Raw genomic sequence first — 22,651 nt, forward strand, 5'->3', positions numbered from 1 at the left:
ATCTGCGAAATTCCCTTATTACGGACTTTATTTATGGTTAACTCACTCACCATCACCTAGTGCAATTACTATCCTGCTTAATGTTTTCCTTTTTTTGTGTGTGGGTTTTCTCTCTGAGAAGTAATTAAAGTATAGCATAAGCATAAGCAAATTTTGGCCATCTTTTTCTGTGGATCATGGGTATTTTCCATTCCTAATTGCACTCCGGCTGCGTGTTGGAATATAATAAAAGCAAAAGCCCTGTTTTTTTGTGACAGTCAGCTGCTATCAGCAGCGGCGGACAAGCTGGCAGCAAACAGCCCCACTGATGGACATTTTTAATTAGCAAGCCTTGACACTCTGAGAATTTTCCACCATTTCATTCAATCTGAACTGCTGCTGATTGGGTCAAATCGAATTCAGAGCTGTCCCAAATCTGCTAAAAGCCTGTTTAATGTTCTCAGCTTTAAGTCATGCCAAATAGGAGTCTGACAGAGAGGAACGTCTTGAAGGCATTTAAAAAAGTTCTGTTTTCTTTGTTAACTTTGTTTAATTCCTTGTGACCTCGGGGGTTTTTTCTAGCCTGAGCAGCCATTGCTTTTTTGTCATTAATGTCTTTTTCTAAACAGCTTCAGTTCAAAGACAAAACGCCCTCGGATCATTTTTTCGGGTGCTAGCAAACGCCATTATCCTCTTGTCTATACCTACTCACCATAATGGATCATGACAGAAACCCAATCTATTTTAAATGTTACAAAAAAAACGAAACAAACAACAACTCTTTTTGTTAGGATTGACAACTCATTTAAAAGGGGGATTTTGAAAGTTTACAAGTAATTGCACTTAATGCCTTGTTCTTCCTGGTTACCGCCTTATCCCAACACGTCTACAAAATTGGCAACACTGCTGGGGGGGGGGGGGTGTTTATGAGGCTTGATAAGAGGGGGGGGGTTATTAAACAAATTCTCTAAAGCATTGAGACCAACTGGTATGGAGTGCAGTGATAACAGCTGGCCATTTTGGAGTGTCACCTCGTTTGGCAGCTGCAGTGGAGGGAGAGGCAGAAAATGTTTTAATGGCTCTGGCCTGCGGATTTGAACACTGCTATTTTGGCTACTTTTTAATTATCTCCAAATAAATGGATTGATAGGAGTGGTTGTCATGAGAGACGAAATGAGGGAAAAAGATACAAGAAGCTTTTGGTGTTCAACCCTCTTTCTTGTGTTGGATCCCCACTTTTACTTCAAGAGAAACTGCTTTAAACGTTGTTTTTTTGGGGCAGCTTTCTAATGATTAGAATTTGGAGATGACGTCAAAATATTTGCTCTTTTTGGGTATTATGGATTAGGGTTATCATATTTTTCTATCCGTAAGGCACTACATTAATAAACAGAGAGTGAACGGTCACTTTTCACATATAAGGCGCACTGGATTATTCAACCCATTTAGTGAAACTAAACAGTCATACAGTGTGGTATGGCTTTACTACCCAGAATGCCTAAAGGGAACAAGAAGGAGGTGACTGATCAGAGGGGTTGATGGGAAGGTACTCTAGTGGACTGTGTTGTTTTTCAAGTGTCCCTCTTTTACCTGCAATAATCAGCCTTTACTACCCTGCGACAGACTGGCGACCTGTCCAAGGCATCCCCTGCCTTCGCCCACAAGTGGCTGGGATAGGCTCCGGCAGCCCCGTGACCCCGAAAGGGAAAAATGGTATAGAAAATGAATGAAAAAAAAAAGAATAATCAGCCTTTACAGTGAGTTCAACACGACGAATAAATCAAATAAACTGACCATAACTCTTTTCACAACTAAAATGTATACATAAGGTGCACCCGATTATAAGCCACACTTTTGATTTTTGAGAATATAAACATTTTTTGATCCTTTGACACCAAAGATGTTGCTGACAATGCCTCAACGCTCTTTGATGTACTGTAATTTTTAAACCGTTTACACGATCAACGTGAATCAGCTGATTCTGATGCGCATGCATGTGCTTTGCAAATTGCAATACGAGACACTTTACGTTAGTCCGTAGAGTGTTAAATAACATCACAAAGCCACTTTTCTCGTTAAAGAGGTGCAGTAGTTCAAAGAATGTCAACACTGAAAGTAAAGTGCTAGAGGTAAAAGGGTTGGACAAATGGACTCCATTAAACTTTTTTGCTCTTTTAGACCTCAGATCTTGACTTTTTAACCCTTGTGCTATCTTAGATGACCCCACCCTTACATTGACGTGTTCTCCCTACCATGACAAAGGTGGATAAAGGTGGAAAGATTTCAGGTCCATGGACACCAGTGAAGATCACAAATCATTGAAGAAAAAAGGTTCAGTGCACTGTCTAGTGGGTCTAGATGACCCAACTCCCAATGTTAAAGTGCCTAGGATAGCACAAGGGTTACATCGACCCTGATCTGTAATTTTAGATCATTTAGAAAAGTTACCATACAATTACTTTTTGGTTTTCAGTTTTCAAGTCTTTTTTTTAGCCCAAAAAAAAAAAAAAAAGATTTCAACCATTATTAGAATTAACAAAAAAAAGGCTTTTTTTAATGAAATGCAGACATGCATTCTACAACTTGTGCCTTTCAAAAGCACAGATTTTTCAGATAACTCAAAACAATATAGCTTTTCATTTTTATTCTACTTTCTGAATCATCCATACATCAATTAAAAGTCATCGTTGGTAGTTACTCAATTTTTTTTTTTTCAGTTCAATTTCTCTATTTCAAACACAAATGAATATAAACACAAGAGTTTAAAACAGACATATAAAACAAGACAGTGTGCTTAAAAAGGATTGGGTTGAAGAGAAATCGTGTATGATCCCACCCCTTTTTACAACTCCTAATGATGTGTGCATTCCTATTTACAGTTTTATTTCCCCAAAACATTCACATTACCTTCTGCATAGCACCCATGCAGAAGATACATTTTTGTTATAGTTTTGTTATTGCGTCTTTGTACATCCGGAGAGTTTTTACATTAGATCAAAGACAATGAGGACATTCACCATCAACTTGTAACAACGTCTTGATCCATCCTCCTCAAAAATCAAGTGTCTCATTGGTGAAAGGATCAAATCAAAACATGAACGTGTATTCTATGTATCTCTTTCCAGCTGACGGGTTCATCCAGACACCTGAGCAGAAAGTGTTTAAACCTCAAGTTACTCCAAAAAACAAATAATTATTGCATACTTCTTTGGCAAACCTTCCAATTTGCTGACAGTGCACTGTCAAGATACAGTTATTTAAAAAAAAAACTATATTTGGAAAAATGCTAGAATTGTAGACTTTCCGTGTCTGAAAAAAGATTTTCATGACTACAAACTAATCAAGTGCCCAAACATCTTTTAACTTTAAATGTATTTTGGTTCTGTAACTTCTTTATTGAATTTTGCAAAAACAAACCGCAAAAGAAACAGATTTTCCTTCAACTGTAGGGCTGAATGTTACGCTAATTAAATCCATCCTTTCTTCTCTGCAACTGGCACTTACATTGTGACAAAGATAATGGGGGATTCTAATGGGTCACGTAAAAGGAGCAGAGCTCAGGCTGCACTCATCTGTTTGGTTTTAAAAAGGGGCAGTTTTGGAAAGATTTATTTAATTCTATCAAAGGCGGTCCTTGAACAGAGGTAAAGTGGCTACTTGGTGTTCCTGAAAACTCGTATATTCTTTGTCAGACTGTCCAAAAAACAGATGAGACCATAAAAAATAGATCCCTGCTTTCAAACATGCTTTTAAATTGGATGTTAAAGGACGTTCAAACCAGGATTGTTGCAAAAACTATATAGGCTAAATGTAGGAACATACACACAATGACGATGCGTGGAACCAAGACAATTATTGTACCTTTTAATCAAGTGATGGGGAAGTATTCAAGTCCACATTGATTTCATTCTAATGAAGCTGCCACAAATGTTACCAGTCAAGCATATTGTACACGACTCAACTACCCTTCCATCTTCTTTCTGGTATTGACAGTGAGGAATAGTTATCGTTTAAAATAAAAATTGGGGTAATTATTCTCATTCTGAAAATTATTGGAGATAAAGGAATATCATCAATAGCAATAAACAATGATGTGTATTTGCAAAAATGTCAGCTTCTGAATGCAAAGAGGTTTGAATGGGGTTGAATCACAGCTTTTTCCTATTTTAGACACTCAGTGGAGATGTTGATGTTGTTGTTTTTCATAATTTAAGTTGATTTGTCAACAAAATATGCAACAAGACATGTTTATTTAATTATAAGTTAATGAAAACTGGAAAATTATGAATGGTTGGAATTTTTAACTGCTTCAAATCTGGCTTAAGACCTTTATGTGTGGGATGTTCTCCTTGTGTGGGTTCTGGCTTCCTCCCACCGTCCATAAACATACTTTATAGGTCAATTAATCACTTTTGATTGTCCTTTAGGTATGAATGTGTGGTGTTTTTGCTCTGTGTTGCCTCTCATGCGATGCTCTTTTTACCCATCCTGGGTATACCCGCCAACAGTGTGATAGGCTCCAGCAACACCGTAACTCTGAAAGGGTTAAAGTGAGTCGGGAAAATGGATGGATCAAAATGATGCATTGTCACAAAATTGGTAAACGTTGGCTGGATGTTAGTGCTGTCTTCGTGCACACGAGGTGGTGGAGTTGATAATCCAACCTTACCTGATTTTTACCTCTAACCGTAAACGTAAAGTTGCTAAACTCTTTACATTTAGGGGACTAATGCCTCGTTTTCACTGAGCGGTATGATACGGTCTAGTCCAGAACAGTCCAGTATTTTGAGCGTTTCCAATTAATAGGCCTATTAAGCTGGACTTAATCGTACCATTTTTGGGCCCCCGTTGGTTGTAGGTCCATAAAAAAATTAAACAGACCAGTAAGGGCAGAGCTACTGTTGAAACCTGTTGATTGGATGAAGGTCATTATGACAAAAGAAAACGCAAAGAAAGTATTCCTCTTTGCAATCTTCTCTCAGACAAGATTATATGCTTTGCATATACAAAGCCAAGCGTATCCGCCGTGACAGCCCAACTTTGATTGGAAAAGCTCAACTGAATTGCCTGGACCATTCCACACTAGACTGCTCAGTGGAAACAAGACCTCATCCCAACGAAATCTGATAGTCCACAGCTGACTGTCACTAGTCAACTAAAGACTATGGCAATATGGTTACGCCAATTTACTGTTCCAACCAAGGAAGACAAGTCAGTCATCTTTTTTTTGCAATATTGATGCCATCATGTTGGAGCAGGACATAGTCAGTAAAAAATGATTGGTCCAAAATCTGTCAATCAAATGTTTCAAATGTTTGACGTGGGGCAGTCACCAAATACTTTTTATTTCGGCATCTGATTGGCCAGTTTATAGTTTGAATCACTTGCATTAGACAGAAAATATTGTAAAGAATATACAATTATCAAGAACAAGAATGGTTATTCTGACAAATAGATTGACTGCGTAATAGCTGTTTATTTCTCAGTAAAAGTCTACGGGATTTTGGATTCCTAGAGCCAGCGGGTACTTCCTATTTGAAACACAAAGAGGGAAGGTGCACTCAGTCCAGCTCTCATATACAGTCAATGGTTTGAGCTTTGTTCTGAGCAGTGACCAATACAGCAGCACATCTGTATAACTGACCTGTATACAACAGGATAAATCCAGTTCGGGTTTCCTGCTCTGGTTTTTAACTTTTGTTCAATTCAAAGCTTTGTAAGAATGATTTACATACAAAGTAGACACCCCATATTGACAGAAACAATAGTGAAAGTAATTTTTTGTCTTTCCAGAAACTTCTCTTTTTATGGTGGGGGAGGGGTTGGCTCCTTTTGAAGTCATGTTTAGCTAACCTTGGCAAATATGAGACATTTGTTTGTGAAGTTCTTTTGGATTTAAAAGCCATCTCTACTCAACAGGTGTTGGCTCTTCTGATTTATCATGATGTGCCAGATTTACCACCTTATACCACACCTTCTCATTATAACCCCAGGGACATAACATGGAACAAACAAATACATTTTGGGGATTAAAAAACGAAACAAAAGACTTTTGGCGTCTCTTGTTGCAATTTATATCGGAAGAAACTTTATAGACCATACATTTTTATTTGCACACTGTAAATGTTCACAATTCACATGAAGATAGAAATAATCTATCAGGATAGTCTGGTTTCCATTTCCTAACACTGTGGACACACTTAATCGTTAAAAATCGTTATCCGACAATACGCTGAATGCCCATTGCTGATAAGAAAAACAAAAAAAACAAATGCACTACAGTGGCATAGACCGTAGACAACAAGTGAAAAAGCTAGTTTTGATCATAGGGAATGTAAATGGAGCGTGGATGGAAAAACCGTCATTGAGGCATTGGTTAAAACGAATGCTGCACAACGTTTTTGAGGCTTATTGTGACGTGTGTAAAAATTGGCTTCAACTTGGAACAATTGGACTGAAAGCATTAGACTTGTTTGGCAAATCTACAAAACACTTAATCTATCTCTGAGAAAAAACTCCTTTGATCGCATTCCTGCCAACTAACCAGCCAGCTGTTGATGCACCTGAAGCAGCAGATGCTAGCTAGCTCGCTTCTTGTGTCTCTTTGCCGCCTGCAGCCCCTCCCACTACGATCGCAGCTACACTTGGTCTGTACACGTCTTGTGGGTCTACACCTACATCTTCACAATAGTGCTGAACACCAGTCTTTTGATAAAAACAAGAACATTTAAGACATTTTTAAATGGCTGTTTCCCGACTCGAACATTACCTTAGTTTGTGATGTGATGTTAGCAAGATATTCACAGTTTCTAAATTTCTGGCTCAATAACACTTAATAAACAGAAAGGTTGTGTATTTGTTACATCTCTCAGTCATCAGCATAGAAAGAAACATTCTCATAAAAAAGAAACAAAGTGCAAGCTCAGGGGAAAAAAATAAAATTACAAGAATGTCTCAAAAAAAAAAAAAAAAAATAAAATAAAAATTGGTCTATTTTTTCAATCCTATACCAAGGCACTGACTAAACAGCTACTGGACCAGATATCGGGTCCATTTAGAATTAGAAAAAGATAGAAGAGGGAGGCAGAAGCCCAAGCTCCTAAGAGGAAGGGAATGGAGGACCATCTTAGGGATGTGTTGTAAGACTGAAAAGGGGGTACCAGTTAGGGGGAATCTGAGGTCTGGTTAAGGATGCATACAGGCTGGCAAGCTCAGGGAAAGGCGGGGAGCAAGATAACTAACCTAATATCAAGACCCAACCTTCTGAGGAGATGTCATAAGGAGAAATTGGCAGAAGTGGCTCATGTTGATGAAGAGCTAGGGCTAGGAAATAAGATGAGAAAGTGGTCCTATATTTAACTTGAAGAAACCTGTAGGAACCCTCAATAGAAACAAAGACAGATTAGGATAAATCTTTTGTTTTCTTTTTACTTTGACAGAATAATTACCTAAAGTTTTCTAACTTTGAAACAAGGCACTTGATTCTTTCAGATTATTCGTACTACTACTGTGTCTCCTAAAGGATGAAAAACCCTTTCGCTGGTAACTCAAAAAGTCAATTTTACTGTCAGATTATTTGGATTTAACAATGCTGTTGCTGTAGGTAGTTAAAAGGAGGCTTTTGATGAATTCCTCACAGAGCTAATGGTTTCTTTTCTCCGGGGCTTTGCTTTGCCTACCAGTGTTTGATGTGGCTTGTACCGTTAAAAGTCCTGCAGAGAACTTTCAAGAGGCCATCCCCACTACACAAAAGTCCACCTATGTTCAGCGTGTTTCAATCCCGAATCCAAACAAAGCGGATTCGCTAAAATGCCTTGGAGAAGAAGACGATTGAAGGCTGGGATTTAAAAAGAAGGTCTATGGTGCAGTGATCTGAGATTTGAACATCAGTATCTACAAACACGGACGGCACTCCACATATGCTGGAGTTCAGAGGATGGAGTTTTTAACTGATGATGCCATCAGATGACATTTTCTGAAGTTGGCCTTTAAAGCTGACTTGAATAAAAATCCACATACTCTTTTTGTACACGCACAAACACACACTATTTATTGGCTATGTATCAATCTCTCTCTCTCTCTTTCACTACCCACTATGTACATATCTCTGTCAGTCGGTTGGCTGGTCGGTTGGTCGATGGTGCTTTATTTTAAAGGGATTTATTCTAAAAAGACCAATGTTTTTTAATAGGATAGAAATTCAGCTTATTGGAGAGCGCGAGAAAAAACTACAGATCTGAATAATAAAGTTCTCTTATTTTGATTGTCATAGTAGACCCAAAATATTGCTCAGTCTTAAATTATTTAAGTAAAACCATTTATAAACACTAAGTTTCATTTACAATTTTAAAAAACAAACAGCAACAATTGTAATGACGGTTTTAAATGCATTAAATATTTGTGGTAAAAATGTGTTTTTGTTTTTATTTTATTTTTTGTAATGTCTTGTCAATTTAGTCTAACATCCATATTTTTTTTTCCCTTGTAAGTGTTGAGCAGCTGCAGGAAATAGAATGGTTTTTAGGGGGTTTCTGCAATTGCCTCAAATATTTTAGATTTTTAGGTTGAATTATTACTTTGTATGTAAGCTCAGCATTTTAGAATGATAGATACTTTAAGCTATGACAATAAAAATAATAAACAAATGGGGAACATAAGATTTGTGGTTTTGTAAATGTTTTTCTTATGTTTTTGGAACTTATTCCCTTGGTTTGAAAACATAAATATTTAAATCATGTATCAAGAATCAGTTTTGAAAAGTTAGAATGGCTGCCTATGTTTACTTAATTATTTTTATGTACCTGCTTTTCCAAAGTACAAGTAACATGTTATCCAAACTTTTTTGCTGTTGAACATTTTTAATTTCAATTTGATCAACTTAACCCTTGTGCTATCTTAGATGACCCCACCCTTACATTGAGGTGTTCTCCCTACCATGACAAAGGTGGATAAAGGTGGAAAGATTTCATGTAATCCATGGACACCAGTGAAGATCACAAATCATTGAAGAAAAAAGGTTCAGAGCACTGTCTGGGTCTAGATGACCCAACTCCCAATGGTAAAGTGCCTAGGATAGCACAAGGGTTATAGGTTCTATATTACGCTTACAACTTTTTGGAATGAAATATGAGTTATTTTTTCCTGGTGAAAGTCTTCCTGGAAGGAACTGTGTTCTTACTCCCATACATATAAATGTGAGAACCCACTAGTTTTCGTGGACTTGGAGGGCTGGTGCTTGCTGTGCAGGTTTTTAGTTGAATACTCAGAAATGCGTGAATGGAGCATTGGGGTTGTCTTTTATGAAGAAATACAATTAAAACATCTAAATACATTTAAAAGCTCAAAAAGTTGATTATGCACAGTATAGTCTCTTTTGAAAGAATTAGCCAATCGATCAGCACATCACTTTAGCTCTTGTAACTTATTTGGGTTTACAGCACACTGAATTGTGTGGTGTAAAAAAGATTGGAAATTGTTGCACATTAAATAAAAACCTTCCCTTTTTGAAAACACTTTACAGTGACAGACAATTAAACATGAATACATAGGCCTCCATTTGAACACAGGAAGAGATAAAGAAAATAGGAATGAAAAAAAAAAAACTTTTCAAAATATTACAGTTATGCATTATTTATTGTGCCGCTTCAAGAGCAACTTACTGTTGTGTGAAATTTGGCATTAGGCCTTTCTTTGTGTGTCATTCATGTTTTAAGTCAGCAAACCCAAGGGCACAGACTGAATGTGTTTGGTTGGTGTAAGTAAAGCCGAAGTACACAGGGATGTGTTCGCATTCGTGTTTGAGCTTATTTGAATGATTGATTTGCAGAATACAAATTATAAATACAGAGTTCAGCCTAAAGGTTTCCATGTTTTTTCTCTTATATAAAGTACTCTGATCTTCTGCTTTTAAAACTATGGATTTATTCGTTGGCTGAGTTTTCCGGAGAATCCTCTAATTATTGGGCAGTAACAGTCTCTTTTTAACGTATAGCCTGTGGGCTATGACGTTGTTTGTTATTATACATCATTTTTAATGTATATCCTAAGGTTTTCGAACTCCAATCTCGCTTTTTTTGCAAACATATGGAACAATTCACAAAATTCCTACGTACTGCAACCTATAATCTTGCATTACTTTTGATTATACATCACTTTTCACGTATTTCCATATAAGTTAATTACTTTTTTTATATTGCCGAAACAACTGGAGAGTGCCGGGATTTTCACTGTCACAAGCTTCTTGTGTAACAATGACAGTAAAGAATTTCTGATTTCTGACATCCCATGGACTACAAACTCAAATGTATGTAGGTTTATTTTTTATAACCTGAATGTCAGGAACACAATAATTCCTTACACTTCTTGGTAACACATTTTTAATTTGATCCTATTCATAGATGAATACAGTTTGTTCAAATTATAAAACTAAAATACAATCTGTTTTGAAATATCTTTTATGTCCAAACACAAAAGAACTTCTTTCTGTTACTGTTTTATTACATTTTCTTCTTTTTTTTTATATTAAAAATTTAACATACAGGACACCAAAGGATGTTATTTTCTTCAATTACAAGTGTTGGGTTTAGTAAATTTGTAAATTTTGAATGAAATAAAAACAAGTCATCTGCATAAATTTGTGGCTTTTTTTTCACAACCAATGGTTTATTTATCAACAAGACATGATGTATTATATGGTATTTCAACAATTTATAGAATATATGAGTGTGATTTCTGTAGTTTGCCCACTTAAGTTAACATTATTTTTGCAGATCCCTGTTCACAAAACTAAAATGTTGAATAAAAATGCACTGAAAACTTTTTCTGCGAGCACATTATACAGCCCCATTTTATAGTGTGTATATGAAAATTCAGCCGCGTATAGTGCAGATTCTGGCAGCCACAAAGAGATGCATGTCACCGCCATCAACATTTCGCATTGCTTAGTCCTCTGAAAAGCACAGTGTGCCATTACCAGCTCCATTCATGATGTGCTCAACATCTCAGTCTGCTGCGGTCCTCTCTTGTTAATACAATTTAATTTGGTGTCTTTTGCATTAGATTTAAAATTGCTGTTGCCATGGTGATGTGCATGCAAAACATCTTGCAGCAGCTTGTTATTGCTTCATTACAAGATGTTTGAAGTGTTTTTTATGCTCTACTTTGCTTCTTTTTTTTTTTGCTTTTTTGCTGGAACATGAGATAAGCAGACCGTAGCTCCATCAAAAGATGTCCTCCCCTGCATGTAATTACCCTCCAGGATAAGCCCTTATTATTCTCTTTATAAGTGACGCTTATTCTGGTCCATCAAACCTGCAGGGCAGGCTTACGCTCCAAACTACTGTTACAAACTTCTCAGAAAAAAGGCATCTACTGGCTGTCCTGAATGTCGCCATAAATTACTTAATTCATTTCTTCTTATCCTATCGGCTTTTCCCTTCATTCATTAATTCATTCATCTTCTAAACCGATTTTGTCCCTTCCGGGGTCACAGGGCTGCAGGAGTCTATCCCAGCCACTCGTGGGCGAAAGCAGGGGGCATCCTGGACAGGTCGCCAGTCTGTCGCACACTCACATTCACACCTATGGACAATTTTGAGTAAACAATTAACCCATGAATCTATGAAGCACGTTTTTTTTTTTTTTGTGGGACAGTGGGAGCAAAATACCGCTTTGGGGTTGTTTTTTGTGAAGAAATACCATTATAATATTTGCTACTTATCCTTTTTGTGTGGAGTTTGCATGTTCTCCCCGTGCATGCGTGGGTTTTCTCCGGGGACTCTAGCTTCCTCCCACCGTCCAAAAACATGCATAGGTTAATTGGTTGTTCTAAATTGTCCATAGGTGTGAATGTGAGAGTGTAATTGTGGACACTCTACCCTGCGACAGACTGGCGACCGGTACAGGGTGACCCCTGCCTTCGCCCACAAGTGGCCGGGACAGGCTCCGGCAGCCCCGTGACCCCGAAAGGGAATAAACGGAAGAAAATGAATGAATTAGAGTAAAAGAGGCTTTTGGTAGAAACTTTAACATTGTGGGAATGGAAAAATTAAGTAAAAACCTTGACAAGTACTGTAATACCTTTTTGCTCTTGTTAATTAAGTGGTGTTACAGTTTTGACTTGTAAAAGTTCAGGTGTGGAATGGCATACCACTGCTTACAACCCTGTGAGTGTGCTTTGCATGTGGAAGAGGTCTATGATAGAACCTGCAGCTCTAAAACAAGCTGCAGGAAACAATATATGCTTCTGACTTGACTATGTGAAAAAAAAAATTCAGTGCCTGAAATCGTTAGTAGTCAACAAATGATTGAATAGTCCAGTTTTTTTTTTGTTTTTTTTTACAACACAATGGATAAATGTTTTAAGCTCGGCTGCAGGGTTCTTTTCCAATATTGTCGCAGCCACAATGTCAGATTTAAAAATAGGAAAAGGCCACCCAAAATAACAAGAATTTATGCTTTAATAAAATTTCCAGAACTGGGTAATTGGTGTCCGCCAGTATGTGTGGTGTTTATAATTGCCATGTCACACAGCCACTATATACATTTTGCTGGGGTAACTATGGTGCACTGGGGTTCTGTCCTCTTTCCTGTTTTTACTTCTACCCTTCCTCTCCTCTATTCTTGATCATAATTTATCATTTAGTTCTCCATGCCTCTGTTTGGTGCAGTGCGATTCATGTATTGTCCCTCTTTTCCTCTCCCCTCCTGGGGAGTGGGAGTGCTTCCAGACTCCAGTTGTTTCATCCGTGCTCCTGTTCCTGACCGTTTACCTCACCTTTGCTCGCGCTCCTACACCTGGCTGTGGATCCTGCCTCTGGCTCATCTCTGGCTCGTTTCTGCTCTGTGCCTGACCGAGTACCTCGTCTCTGCTCCTGCTCCTACACCTGGCTGTGGTTCCTGTCTCCGGCTCGACTCGCGCCTTTGACTGTCCCCACAACCACGGCTGGATGAAGCTCGTCTGCTGGACTTTTATATATGTAGTTGTAGATTTAGATAAGTTAATTCTTCTCTAAGAGTTCTGGTAAATCGCCTGTCCGTCCTGGGGGAGGATCCCTCCTTCATGTGGGCACCCCTGAGGTTTCTTCGTTTTTTCCGGAATCCGGTTTTTTTGGGAGTTTTTCCTTACCGCGAAGGGGGGTCTAAGGGCAGGGATGCCAGTATAGCTTAGTCAGTTTGTTAGTTCATTTTAGTATTTTTCTATTGAACTCTTTGTATTCGTGATCCTTTTGATTTCATGTTTTACTTCGAAGCCCATCGAGACAACTGTTGTTGTGATTTTGGGCTATACAAATAAAATTGAATTGAATTGAATTGAATTGAATTTTGCACATTTTCTACATATGAAATTTTAGCCTTCCGTGATACACGTATGATGTACGTAATTCATAAGTGTTTCTGGGGTTTGTCATTTGTTGATGTGCACAGATGTTCATGGAGGGTTTCAGCCGACGGGTCTTTATGTGAATCGGTTTTGAGTTATTCAAAATATTTGATCGGTTGGGAATTGTACAGTTTACGCGTATTTTACATAGGTCATATGCAATTGTTTTCTCTTTTTTTCTTTTCTAGCTGGCTTTATCCATCTGAGTGGTGCTGGGTTCAAGCCCATCTTATTTCCTTGGGTGTGGAGTCTTTTGGGTGAACCAGCGTTTCTTCCTTAATGTGTTGGTAGGTTGGTCACACTTATAGATAGTAGTTTACCAAAGTCATACAAAAACATTTTGACAGTTTTTTTTTAAGGCAGTGCACCACATAAAATTGATTCCAGGTCACAATCAGAATTCACACCCAGGGTGCACTGGCTTATAAGGATTGCTGTCAATTTTTTAGAAGACTTGGGTGCAATCGGTAGTTCAAAATCTGTGGTACTATAAAATGCAGTTTTGTTTCAGGTTTTGAAGTCTTGCTTTGCCACTATAGAACCAGACTTGAGGGACAGCAACTGTGTTTCCATTGCATACTGTATATGCACAAAACTTTATAGAAATTCCATTAAATGTTGAAAAAACAAAATTAGGTAATTACACTGTTTCCATTCAATCATAATTATGTAAATAAACCCAAACCAACTCACGCAATAAGTCATTCAAAAACATTGAGTCGGATTTGTACAATATTTTGATTGACAGTGGATGCATTTTAATTTCTGCCACAGCACTAGGGCTCATCATCATCCACTTTCAAAGGAGACATCGGCGTCTTATTTAGCCACGGAGAGGAAAGCTCCTTGCATGTGGGAGTGGCTACAGATGAAGCGATTTGGGAAATCGTGATTGGTGATTTTAGAGAGGAGCTGTGGATCCAACAATTCCATATGACACACTCAACTTTTGATGAGCTGTAGTACTGTGGGGCCTCTTGTCCTAGAGCGTTGGCGCCCACTATGTCGTGTCTGAGGTTGTTGCTCACGTGACTCATTTCATTTGAAATATGTGTTTCCATAACAGTTTTGCGAAATGTGTTATTTTCGATATGCCTCAGAAACCGCATCCTCCAAGTAGAACAACTTTTTTCGATAAATACGAGATTTTTCAAAATTGCGTTTCCATTAGGCGAATTTATTCTCCCTAATCCAATGTGCGCAATTTCATAGTCAATGGAAATGCAGCTATAGTCATGGTGTGGTTGCAGCCTGAACAAGAAGTAATTTTAGTGTTAAATAGACATGTGCAGCCATTTTTTTGTGAGGTGGCCTGGACGCAGCACGGTAGTGCCAAAGATAAAAGTAGAGACTATTGTTTTGTGCTACTTTACCTGCACAACATCAATTTTACTTAACAGGGTTGAACAGGCAGGGAGTCTTAGTGGGAGAAAATTAAAAGGGATTACAGGATAGAGTATCCCCTTTTACATTCCCTTCAGGTCAACCCAGCGCTAGGAGCCGCTGTGCTCGTCAAGCAGGCCCTATGGTGCGGCCCAGCACAGTGTCTGGACTCTCCAAACCAACTGTGCGCATCCTTTAGTCTGTGATGTATCATTACTTCCCAGCTTTTTGGGCCAATTGTGAGACAGTCAGAAATGACAGGTTCCAACAGTGTCTGTGCTGTCAGTTTATTGAAAGTACTCAGAGCAGCAACAGTCAGTTCAGCAGGTTCTCTGTAAAGCCAGCGAGTCGGGTCGGATTACAGTTTATTAGTTAAATATGACAAGAAAAGCTTTAAACCTTTAAATGATCTCATGGGGCTCTCATTGTCAAAATATATAATAGCACACACAGACATCTTGCAAGACTTGCTTTAGAACATAATAAATAAATGATATTAGAATGTACCCTTAAATCAATTCAGAACAGAGATTTCAACTTTCTTGGATTTTGTTTTCCAAATGTTATATTATAGAGGATCAATAAATGCAACAGGTTTTTTGTTTAAGTTTCAGCAACAAACACCTGTTTTCACTGTTTCAGTTTTGAGTCCTCTGCAGTTTCAAAAGATTTTTTTCAAAGTAATTAACTTGTGCAAATCACAGTAAAATATTTTAATTTAATAGTCTTCTAGGAAAAACACTGTCACGGTGATGGGGTGGCTCGAGAGCCGGTTGGACCCAAATGCAGAGGCGGAGGCACACGGTTCAAGGGCAAGGGGTTTAATAGTAACAAAAAGCGCTGCAGAGCAGGATGACAAAACAAAACTAAAACTTACTGTGGCATGGCGAGGGACAAGGAACAAGGCATGAACACCATAACAGGGGTAATGGACCAACACAGGAGGAAGGCAGAGACAAGACTTAAATACAGACAGTGCAGACAAGACACAGGTGGACACGATCAGGGCTGATGGGGACCAAAGGAAGTAAAACTCAAGAAAACAGACAAGACAGGATACTTTCAAAATAAAACAGGAAACAGAAACAAGACAGAACAAGGACCAAAAACAAGACAACAAAATCAAATCATGACAGTACCCCCCCCCTCAAGGAACCGCTCCGAGGTTCCAAAAGTCACATGAGGGGGGGGCCCCGGAGGATAAACCTCGACGGGCACAAGAGTCCAGAGGACGGCCGGGGGTCCGCGCCGTCCGGCGAGGCAGGTCCGGAGGACGGCCGGGGGGCCGAGCGGTCCGGCGAGGCAGGTCCGGAGGACGGCCGGGGGGCCGAGCGGTCCGGCGTGGCAGGTCCGGAGGACGGCCGGGGGGCCGAGCGGTCCGGCGTGGCAGGTCCGGAGGACGGCCGGGGGGCCGAGCGGTCCGGCGAGGCAGGTCCGGAGGACGGCCGGGGGCCGAGCGGTCCGGCGTGGCAGGTCCGGCATGAGATCCGTGGAGTCGTCAGGCGTGGAGTCGTCAGGCGTGGAGTCGTCAGGCGTGGAGTCGTCAGGCGTGGAGTCGTCAGGCGTGGAGTCGTCAGGCGTGGAGTCGTCAGGCGTGGAGTCGTCAGGCGTGGAGTCGTCAGGCGTGGAGTCAGGCGTGGAGTCAGGCATGGAGTCAGGCATGGAGTCAGGCATGGAGTCAGGCATGGAGTCAGGCATGGAGTCAGGCATGGAGTCAGGCTCTGGCGGGTCGGGCCAGCAGTCGCAGTCAGGCTCTGGCGGGTCGGGCCAGCAGTCGCAGTCAGGCTCTGGCGGGTCGGGCCAGCAGTCGCAGTCAGGCTCTGGCGGGTCGGGCCAGCAGTCAGGCTCTGGCGGGTCGGGCCAGCAGTCAGGCTCTGGCGGGTCGGGCCAGCAGTCAGGCTCTGGCGGGTCGGGCCAGCAGTCAGGCTCTGGCGGGTCGGGCCAGCAGTCAGGCTCTGGCGGGTCGGGCCAGCAGTCAGGCTCTGGCGGGTCGGGCCAGCAGTCAGGCTCTGGCGGGTCGGGCCAGCAGTCAGGCTCTGGCGGGTCGGGCCAGCAGTCAGGCTCTGGCGGGTCGGGCCAGCAGTCAGGCTCTGGCGGGTCGGGCCAGCAGTCAGGCTCTGGCGGGTCGGGCCAGCAGTCAGGCTCTGGCGGGTCGGGCCAGCAGCCAGGCTCTGGCGGGTCGGGCCAGCAGCCAGGCTCTGGCGGGTCGGGCCAGCAGCCGAGCTCTGGCGGGTCAGGCGTGGAGCCGAGCTCAGGCGGGTCAGGCGTGGAGCCGAGCTCAGGCGGGTCAGGCGTGGAGCCGAGCTCAGGCGGGTCAGGCGTGGAGCCGAGCTCAGGCGGGTCAGGCGTGGCAGTGGAACCGGGGACCCATCGGGGCGCAGGCGGCAACCCCCTGGGAGCCGGGACGGGTCGGGGCGCAGGCGGCACCCCCCTGGGAGCCGGGATGGGTCAGGGTGCAGGCGGCACCCCCCTGGGAGCCAGGACGGGTCGGGGTGCGTCCGGGACCACCACTGGACATGGCTGTGGTGCGTCCGGGACCACCACTGGGGGAGGTTGTGGTGCATCCGGGACCACCACTGAACGTGGCTGTGGTGCATCCCGGACCACCACTGAACGTGACTGTGGGGGACGGCGGGGACGACGGCGACGTCGACCCCCCCTCATGGCGAGACGGCTCCCAGTGTAGTCCTGCTCTGCTGGGTCCAGAAAATTTGGTTGGTCCATTCTGTCACGGTGATGGGGTGGCTCGAGAGCCGGTTGGACCCAAATGCAGAGGCGGAGGCACACGGTTCAAGGGCAAGGGGTTTAATAGTAACAAAAAGCGCTGCAGAGCAGGATGACAAGACAAAACTAAAACTTACTGTGGCATGGCGAGGGACAAGGAACAAGGCATGAACACCATAACAGGGGTAATGGACCAACACAGGAGGAAGGCAGAGACAAGACTTAAATACAGACAGGGCAGACAAGACACAGGTGGACACGATCAGGGCTGATGGGGACCAAAGGAAGTAAAACTCAAGAAAACAGACAAGACAGGATACTTTCAAAATAAAACAGGAAACAGAAACAAGACAGAACAAGGACCAAAAACAAGACAACAAAATCAAATCATGACAAACACCAGGTTACGATACAAACGATGCTATGTTTCTATTGCTTTAGTCAAAACAATGGAAAAGGATTCTTGAATAATAATAAATTGATACTTTATTTATCCCACAATGGGGAAATTCTTCTCCGCATTTTGACCCATCCCCTGGGGGGAGCAGTGAGCTGCAGACTAGCCGCACTCGGGGGGCAACAGCTGGCTGGGGAGAGCGGGGATCGATCCGCCAAGTCTTCGGTTGTTGGACGACCTTGCTTTACTGCCTGAGCTAAACTGCCGCCCAAATAATAAATTTATATAAATACAAAAAATGTATAATAAATAATATTTCACAAGTAGCTGGGAAAAAATGTGTGGGGAAAAAGATACTTTTTTCACATATGACACAAAGAAAAAAATGATGGCAGACCGGCTCACATGTTTACTATAAAGGTTGTAATAAAGTCGAACTGAATAAGCCAGTCATATAACAAAAAAGCAGCAATCCAAAGAGCACTTTTCTTTGCACTTTTACTTGACAAGAACAAGTGCTTCCAATGTCTATAAAGACTCATTCATCCAGGTTGGTTCCATTGTAGTAGGTTTAGGGGATGTCATCTGGACTTGGTTTTAAAGTTAGAAGACGTTTCACCTCTTACCCAAGAGGCTTTGTCAATTCGGAATTAGCTGGTCAAAGAGCTGGTATATATGCGCTCATGGGGGAGGAGTCAGACCTGAAACTGGATGGTATTGTCAACTTAGCCTACATGGTATGCATCTTCGACCAGCTGATTCAGAATTGACAAAGCCTCATGGATAAGAGGTGAAACGTCTTCTAACTTTAAAACCAAGTCCAGATAACATCCCCTAAACCTATTACAAAATGTTTCCAATGTTTCTATGTTGACCCTTGTGCTATCCTAGGCACCTTAGCATTGGGACCTACTAGACAGTGCGCTGAACGTTTTTCTTCAATGATTTGTGATCTTCACTGGTGTCCATGGATTACATGAAATCTTTCCACCTTTATCATGGTAGGAATAACACGTCAATGTAAAGGTGGGGTCATCTAAGATAACACAAGGGTTAAGGTAAAACTACAAGAATTCACCTATTAATTTAGATTTTAAAAATCACACTGTCTGATTAAGTGTATTTAGACAAAACTGTTGCCTACACTGTCAATTCTTTGCCCATTTTCACCCAAAAAGTTCTCCTTTGGTTACTTCATTTCATTCCAAAATAAGTGACAGTGATTCCCCGCTAATTATTTATTCAATATGAGGTTACTTGGACCATATTTTAGGATTCTTGTAGCCAATGTCCAAATAAAATATGGAAAAATTAAACATTCTCCACATTAGTATCCAGCCCCTGCATTTCATTTCAGAAAACATATCATATATATTAGGATCTGTTGAAATTTCAAAATTTTTAACCAAAATTATTTTGTTTGCACTTTTTAAAAAACACAGTTTGAAAAAATATTACATTAGAAATGTATCTAAACTATAGTGCATGAATAGAGCCCTGGTCAAACACAGTCATTCAAATTGAAGCTTGGTTCACCTTTCACAGTGCTGATGTTTTGCAGTTGTTTTGTGCACTTTTGCGTGCTTTTCTTTGTTTGTTTGTTTGTTTTACTCCATTCTATGTCCTGATTGGCTGTATATCTTGTCAATAAACTTTCTCCATGCCATCTGTCTCTCCAGTACAGAATACATTCAGTTTGCCAAATATACATAAATCTTCGATCATGAGCAGATCTTTGTTTTCATTCTGTAATACCGGACCTTTTTTCTATGAAAGGTTTGAATAAGAGTGGAAAGTATGAAAATGTTCATGTCTGTCTCTGAAATGTGTTTGAAGTTCTGAGTTAGAGGTTTTACAGCTTTAAAACAAATCTATAACTATAGAAAAAAAATAAAGTTGACCTATAAAATTGAAAACTAATAACATTGCAAAAAACATCAATATTAAACCCTAAAATACTGTTCCCCTAAGACCTAACCGCAGTAGTCAAATTCCTCTTTTCGGTTTATCTGATAGCCTTTAACCCTTTACACCAGAGATTTTGTTGGCAACACCTAAATATCACCTGCTCTTTGACCTACCATAACACTTCGACCGTTGTCATCAACAACTATGTGTCATGGTTTGGATTTTTTGCCTTAGTTTTTGCTTTCATTTTGTTTCTGTCATGATTTGAGTTCTGCTTCCTGTTTTATTTGGAAAGTTCCCTGCATGTCATAGCTTTGAGTTTTACTTCCCTGGTCCCAATCTCTTCTGATCATTTTCACTTGTGTCTTGTCAGTCCTGCTTGTATCAATGTCTTGTTTCTGCCTTCCTCTTGTGCCGCTTCATACCGTCACTTCCCTGTCCGTCTTCTGCCCTGTTTGCATGGTTACCTGGTTACCTGGTTACCACAGTGAGATTTGTTTTGGGTTCCCTGCTCGATAGCACTTTCTGTTAGATAATAAACGCCTTGACTTGGAACCACGTGCCTCCTGTCTTTGCATTTTGGGTCCTTCGTGTTCATCAAGCTTCGTATCTGACAGTGTGAATGAGGAGTGAATGAATAATAGACACATTGTTAGCGTCTGGAAAAGCACAGATAAGTCTAATCCATTATTATTATCATTGTTTATGGGATCAACGTGAATCAGCTGATTCTATCGAGGACAAAAGTCGCTTTTCCCTGATATGCCACACTTTACTGATGCATTACAATGCATGCTGCTTTTCTCTGTGACAAAATCAGCTGATAGCATGCACACTGTACTACTGTAAAGTGTTGCATATTAGCATAAAGTCCTTTTACTCAGAATCAGCTAGAATTACATTCATTGTATAATTGGTTGAAGAGTTACGGTAGTTGAAAAAAAGTTAACACTAGAAATAAAGCTCTTGTTTTGAAGGGTTAAAAAAAAAAAAAAAAAAAAGCGGTTGGACCCCACCACCTAGAAGAAAGCTGTGTTAGTTAACACTCCATACAGCACTCTCGGAAGCAGGGTCCCAGGCTCCCCCTGCTCAAGCCCCCACACACCCAGGTGAGTATTTCCCAGTAGGTGGTTCCAGGTAGGTGGTTGTTAAGTTTGGGGTCTTTTTTGAAAGGTAAGGTTTTAATTAGGTCAAATAATTGTTGAGGGGGAGGGACTGGCTAGGGTTAGGGCCCCTCCTCTCGGGTTAGGTTTAGGATTCAGGATTAAGGTTAGGGTTGTGACCCTGACTGGGGCTAAATCATTAGTAGGGGGGTTGTTAAAAGAAAGGTCCCTCTTCTAAATTATTTTAGGAATTGGCGTATGGATTAGGGCCACAATCCAGGGGTCTAGAGGAATTTGGTTAGGGTTAGGATTGATGTTAGGCCTATGCCTCAGATAGGAAAAGAAATAATCTATAGGGGCTTAGGGTTCCTCTCAGGGACAGAAGGGCAATCTCTCATTAAGGTGGATTGTGCCTAATTTAGGCAATTATTTTCAGCTCTTCACCTTTGAGCCTGGGTCTAGTTTGAATTTCATTACAGATCCCCAGCTTGAACTGATTTCCACCCATGGGTTATAATGTGCTGGACAACAAAGGGATAAGGTTGACTAGCAAGTAAACCTAGAGCCCAATTTCCAGGTAGATCAAAATGAATTTGTTTGGTCTACAGAACGTAGGTTTTCAAACCTGCTAAGCAAAATAGAATCCTTCATGGAAAACCATCTGTGGACCACATAAACTTCTTGTAAAATGGGTCTTCCAGGTCTATAAATATTGATCTTTTGGTGGCCATCAGGCTGTCACATTTCCATTAGAATATGTGATGCAGGTATGCTGAGAAAAAAAACTATTTGCCGTCTTAGCCACCTCTCATCTGCACGTCCTTAAAAAAATGGCTGTAAATCATTGCAGATGGAGGTCTACAACAGATTGCCTGCAATCGATTGAAATGTCTTGGTCTTATGTGCGTCCGGGTGCATGTCAGATAAAAAAGATAACCACTACACTTGACGGGTGTAGGGAAAAAAAAGCAGACTGAGACATGCAACTAAATCTTTGCTGTCAATATTATTGCAATTTACAGAAGACGTTTCAAGGACGTGCAGTGTATTTACCTCAATCCAGCTTCTGTTCCAGACTGTCAACTCTGAGTCTTTTGCAGTAGGTTTAGATTAAGAAGGTCAGACAACAGAGAGCATCTTTTATTTTGAAAAACCTCTTTTTGCAGTGCCACACCTTTATGGAAAACCACAAAATGGCCACTAAGCCATAGCTACTGTGGCCGTGTGTATTTTGGTTTCATTAGTAGATTTTGAAATATTTTCTTTTCTTTTTTTCAACAGATAATAAACTTAAAGAAATATAGGCAGCTTGTTGTTTAGTCAGGGGGGGGCCCGATGGGGCTACCCACCTTCGCTGCCCCCCTTTGACCCGGCCTCACTGGCTAAGCAGCTACTACATGCCCCCCCACTCTCCCCTGCTGTCCCAGTAAGCAGTTTTTTTCAAAAATTTAGTATTTTCTGTTGGTTTTATTTCCATAGCAACTATTTTAAGTTTTGGTTGCCTGGGAGTGATGAACTGATGTACATTTTTGTAATTTTTAGACAAATCTGCAAAAAGTAAACTTAGATTTCCTTGGCAGCAGAGGTTTTTTTGTTAACCACGCCCACATTCCGAATATGATTATATCATATGTTATATGGTTTTGCTTAGCTTGAGCCAACTATTTATGCATGAAACTTGCACAATATTCTGGAAAAAAATGTACGAACAACAGGGGAACACCACTTTTGTGAGGTTGCCATCTAAAGCTGTTCAAACTATTTACATTTTAAAAC

Source organism: Oryzias latipes, chromosome 18, assembly GCF_053564925.1.
Source record: "Oryzias latipes strain Hd-rR chromosome 18, Olatipes_Hd-rR_3.1".
NCBI classification, from domain to species: domain Eukaryota; kingdom Metazoa; phylum Chordata; class Actinopteri; order Beloniformes; family Adrianichthyidae; genus Oryzias; species Oryzias latipes.